This window comes from Siniperca chuatsi, linkage group LG22 (genome assembly GCF_020085105.1).
Source record: "Siniperca chuatsi isolate FFG_IHB_CAS linkage group LG22, ASM2008510v1, whole genome shotgun sequence".
Classification (NCBI taxonomy): domain Eukaryota; kingdom Metazoa; phylum Chordata; class Actinopteri; order Centrarchiformes; family Sinipercidae; genus Siniperca; species Siniperca chuatsi.
In genome coordinates, this window is record NC_058063.1 from 14,447,398 (window position 1) to 14,453,397 (window position 6,000).

A 6,000-nucleotide genomic window follows, 5' to 3' on the forward strand; every position below is an offset into this window, starting at 1 on the left:
TATAGGATGGATTGCCATGAATTTTGGTACAGACATTCATGTTCCCCTCAGGATGAATTGTAACTTTGGTGATCCCCTGACTTTTCATCTAGCGCCATCATCAGGTCAAAATTATTATTGTCCAATCCTTTGGTTTATGACCAAATACCTGCAAAACTAATGACATTCCCATCAGTCTCAGTTGTACTTTTTGTTTAATGCTAATTAGCAAATGTTAACATGCTAACATGCTAAATTAAGATGGTGAACATGGTAAACATTATACCTGCATGTTAGCATTGTCATTGTGAGCAAGTTAGCATGCTGATATTAACATTTAGGTCAAAGCACAGCGATGCCTAAGCCCCACAGAGCTGCTAGCATGGTTGTCAATTCTTAGCCTTGTTTGTCTTTTTCTCCCCAACTTTGTTTACCGTGTGTGCTGCAATTCCTGTCACTAACTTGGAGAGTGTACACCAATGTGTGCCTCCTCTGTTACACATGGAGCCACTAAACACCTGTTCCTCTTCCAACAGGTACCTTAACTGTCACCTGCAAAACCTGTTGTAATAGTGACATGGACAGCTTAATATTGGCATAAGTAATAAGGTAGATAAGGGACTGAATGCTCCAGCCTTGTCAAGCCAGCAGCTACCTGCTGTGTTTTTGGGGAGCGCCCAGCGTGGCACTTTCCTCAAAAGCCAGAATCCGTCTCTAAAGCACTTGAAATTTTGAAACCCTCCGATTGTGAGGTGAGGCACATGCTGCACGGTAATCTCAGTGTTGTAACAAAGAAAATGGACAGACAGTTTCTGATCCAGACGGAAAACGCTGGAGGCATTTACAGCTAGATGAAAAATAAATGGAATGAAGTCAAAGGAACAGTGTAGCAAAGGCGTGCCAACTGCCTTCCTAGCACCGTGTGAGGAGAAATAAAAAGATAGTGCTCAAATTTGGTTAGTTTTTCTTTTTCTAGGCCTTGGCATGGGCTGCCCCCCTTTATCTCCAGCTTTCATAATTTCTAAATAACAGCATAGGCATCTCACTTTTAATTTAATTTACTGGGATCTAGCTTGGTGACTTCAACACAGCACTTGGGTATGCACATAAAAATGCACCCAACTTGTAATCTCCGTTGGGTGCACAGTAGTGACGTGTACCTTAACAATACAATATATTTGACTTTGAAAATCAGATTACATATGCCTTTCACATAAATATACATTCACATCAGTGGCACTTTTGGGGGAAAAGAAATGGGTCGTTTACATTTTCTGTATTGATTTCACCCAAAAGTGCCCTGGCAGCAAATCAGCTTCCACTGCTCTTAGTCTTTCTGCTCTGTGTCGCCACTTATAGAGAAAAATGAAGTGGACTGTTTTTCACTCTCACTTTTATTTCATTATGAATTCATAATTTTTATCCAATCAGGAAAAATAAATTTCAATAGTTCAGAAGTCATTCTGGGAAGTCAGTCATCTCCCAATCATCCCTCCTTCCGCCATTCTCTCTCTCCTTCCTGGCAGTAATTGTGTCCAGGGCTAATAGGTGCTTACATTAGCACGTTAATACATTATTCATGCAACTTTTTGGAATGCACTGTACATAGTCTTATGACCTCAAATAACACATGCCTCTAAACTGTACCTGTGTTTGATTAACAGACAGCTAGGACCAGGTATGGATAAGAACTTATGTTAACTGTCAAGAAATAAATGATTGACCAATTATATACAAAATAGATCAGTTGTACACAGATAAGTGCACCAAAGAAGCACCCTGCCAGAAACTACTTGACAGTCTGAGCGCCAAGCCTGTGTCTGTGAGTGTATTTACATCAGCACATACATCTGTACACACCCATTTGTGCAGCATCCTATTCCGGGCCTGTTCATTTGGTACGACACGTCTGACCTTGGTGTCCTCTCCGCTTGGCACTGAGATGAGAACCCTGTCTAATCACACTGAGCCATGCCTCAGCTCCTGCAGGATTTGGCTCACCACCACCCCGACAATTTTTGACTCCACATGGCCCTTCTGTGGCCTGACAGCTAAATACCAACACATGCTGCTATCAATAGCGTTAAATGCCAATTACATGCTCTCCCCCAGACTTTACTGGCAATTAATGGCATTGAAGCAAAGCTGTCCTGTTACAACTTTAATTGATGTATACACTGTCCTGTTGTTGTTGTTTGTAACCTTGTGGCAGTCAAGAGGAAGTTGAAGTCATAGTCAGAGACTAATACAGTAAGGGACTGTAATAAAATTATTTGGGTGGGGGGCATTGGACACTCTCCTTGACTTTCGAAATGAAACTAAATGTTTTGGTAACAGTTTGGTTAAATGTGTTATAATCAATAATTTTTATAGCAACAATGTCTCAAATGATAATGTGAAAACAATGTGAAAGGGGTCGCTTGTAGTGATGAACCTACAGAGAATCATCACCCAAATCTGCAGCTCCCCTCGGCTTTATGGAGCTTAATAGTGAGTTTCAGCTCATTGTTTAGCTGTCCGGCCAGCAACTTTACTGTTTTGGTTAACTCTCATTGCAGCAGGCAGCTGTTTTCAGTGAAAAAGCTCTAAACACCAACTGTACACTACCTGCTCAGCATCAAAAGCCAGACAGACACAGTTAGAGACTAGCTGGTGAACATAGTGGAGTATTTACCAGCTAAACAGCCAGATATTTCCCCCAGGATTTGGTAGGGACCAAAAACAGAGCTAAAAGAGAGTGAATATTGGACTTACATTCACCAGGTGGCCAGAAACACAACTCCAAATGTAGCTCTGTAACTGCTGGATGGGTAAATAACAACTGCTTGCTAACAGGTTACACAATATTCACTTAAAAGGTTATGTCAGTGTCAGTGATCTGTTCACAACTTGTTCCCGCTGCCCCCAAGTGACCCAAAAAAATCAGTTAATGCAGGTTTAACTGTGTGTCCTCTGCATATGGCCAAGTTGACTTTTTGATGCACACATGAAAGCCATTTTTTTGATGGAACGATTTGATCTACTTATTTATTTATAGTAAATATAATAAAGAAACTGGAAGAATTAAATTAAATCTGTCAAGAAGATAAAATACCCTCAACTGCTTTTAAATATGCATTACCCCCCCCCCCCCATTTCTTATCCCCCACCCTATCTAATAATTTTTGCATAGTCCCTAAATAATGTTTTTTTTTTTTTTTTAATGCAAGTTACCCTTTGGAGATTAATACTAACAATTAGACCCATTTCCAGCACAAACCCCATTCAGGTATTCCTATTATTCCAAACTAATAGCACTGTTGGTATTCAAATGAGATTTAAAAAAAACATTTCCCTGCTGCAGCATGTACTCAGAACCAGCCCCTCTACTGCACCCAAGAGGGTTAAAATGGAACGAGATGCTTTTGTTTCACTCCAAAACAAAGCAATCATTCAGAGATTGATCTGATGCTAGAATAACTGCTGGCACTGCAAATGTATGACGGCTTATTTCCCCACTTCATCACTCCATGGTCAGTAAAGATTGCATCGGACCAACAGCGTCCTCCTAAGGACATGTTGGTGTAATTGGCTGATGCCTAGATTGAGTTGTACTGTAGATGTAGATGTTTCCATTGGTTAAGATCAGACTAATGTGAGCACGAAGGAAGGCAGTGGAGTACAGCTGACACAGATAGAGCAGCTAAGCTAATACAGTGGTTAAAAAAAAGGCAAGGAAGACAACATTATGCCTTGCTGGATGAAAAATACAGTAGGTGAACCAGTGCATTTTACCTATGCGTCAGTGGTCAATAGAGTAGAGCATCATGGTAAAGCGAACACAGCAAAAAAATCACAATGACCAATTAGCCTGGAAATGTTATCTCAGCACTGACTATTTCATACATTTATGACAAAACGTCTTTCATCCATGCATGACTTAACAGCGCATTGATTCATCTGCACCTTCTTTTCAGCTGTGCAATCTGGGAAACAAACCAAAGCTAAGCTGAGCCTTGATGCAGCCCGTACAAACTGTCACTCAGTCAGAACTGGCTTGATCCAGACATTCACATAACAATGCCTAACACGGTATGGTGGGGGAAGAAAAGAGAGATAGAGACATCTTGGAGAGAGCTGATGAAAAATATGGGCAGTAATAAGGAACAATAACAATTGCTGGAAGGTGATGCAGACTACACCGTCAGCCAACCTCAACTATTTGCTCTGGGGCCTTGCTGGTCTTCATTCCAATTTCTTTTTTTGTCTGTGTTTGGGAGAGAATCTGATGTCAAACTTTTTGCCAGAATTTCATGATTTAACATGTCCTCAGTTGGCAGCAAATATGGTTACCTTGTAAAGCAATGAGTGTTCTTCTCTCCCATACAAAAAAAGGGATAAGAGAACAGCATGTGTTGGTCGCTAAGAGATAGCAAATTTTATCATATTTTATCTTCAACTATTCTCAACAAAGAAACAAGAATACAAGTCTACAGCCATGCTAGCAGCTCTGTGAGGCTGTATTTAGGTACTTAGTGCTTTGAGCTAAATGCTAACCTAAGGATGCTAACCTGCTTATCGTTTAGCAGATATAATGGTTTACCATGTTCACCATCTTGGTTTAGCATTTTTGCATGCTAACATTTGCTAAATAGCACTAAACACAGCATACAGCTGAGGGTGATGGGAATGTCATTAGTTTGGTAGATATCGTTGGTCATAAACCAAAATATGAGACAAGTGGTGGACTGACATTGGCATTTTTGGAGCCATGTCACCAGCATGGCTGAAAACATCATCACTTTTTTCTCGTGGTGGTAAGTAAACAAGATAGAACCAGCAGTCTCATCTAGTTTAGGGTATCGCCACACCGTTGGACTGTAATGTGGACTCAACAGAGCCATTGTAGAACTGGAAGTAACTTTCTTTTTCTGACACCATGTTATCGTCCTGCAGACAAAGTGATAGTAATAGCTGTAACAATGTGGAGCTCAGCATTTACCAAAAGTATTGTATTTATCGGCACGGCGCTGTCTGCAGGAGGTTGTTTGTGAATGTGTGGAATTGCTGCTCCATTTTCATCACACAAGTCCCCCCAAAACAGTGGTGTCACCTGTCTTATTAGCACATGTGTGAGATGGGTCTGGATTCAGAGGAGAATCCACTCAGCAAGAAAATAATAGGGATCGCAGGCTGTCCTCTTGGAGACGTTAAACAGGAGGTGAAAATATGGAAATGTTGTACAGTTACAGTGTGTCATTCCTAAAAAGCCAAGACCACAAAAAAAGACAAAAAACTGCATGCTATTAGAGCATCAACTGCATCCCTAATACATGGATTTGACCTACAATGCAAATTTGCCAACTTCAAAACTAACCCTTTTGCAGCTTGAGGCTCGCAAACATAACTCATATTTGTTCTTAGGACAACAATGACGTGAGGGGAACAAGATAAGGAGAGGGAGTTAAAAGGCGAATCCGGATTGTGCTTTTCCACTTGGTGAGGGTAAATTATGGAAAATCAGCTTACAGTAATCCCGGCACTCGTTGAAGGGGGGATCATCCCAGGCGACTTGACACCATTGTGCACTTTTGAAAATGATGTGCTTGTTAGTGAGGATGCATAAAACACACTCAGGCTCATATTTGCAGCTTCATAACCATTAGTGGAGCCTATTTCTTGCCCTTTCTGCATCACTCGTGTTTATTATGAACTTTGCATTCATGTGCTGTGGCTTTGTCATCTGAATGTATTTAGCACACGCCGTGGATAAAAACAAATTACTACTAACAGCAGTGATTGTTTGTGGTAGTTGCCACCCTGCCCAAATCCAGCAAACATCTGAATTCATTAACTTTTGTTGCAATGAATGGACAACCTGTGTAAAGATGGCTGCCTCCAGAGCCTCCCCACAGTGCCACCAATGTTTCTGAGCCCCCCTAAAATCTTCTGCCAGATGTTCATGCTTGCTTTGCGATGGAAAGCGAGTCATGGTGTCAATTTAGAGGGCCACCATATGTCTACACCTAGGGCACATTCTCT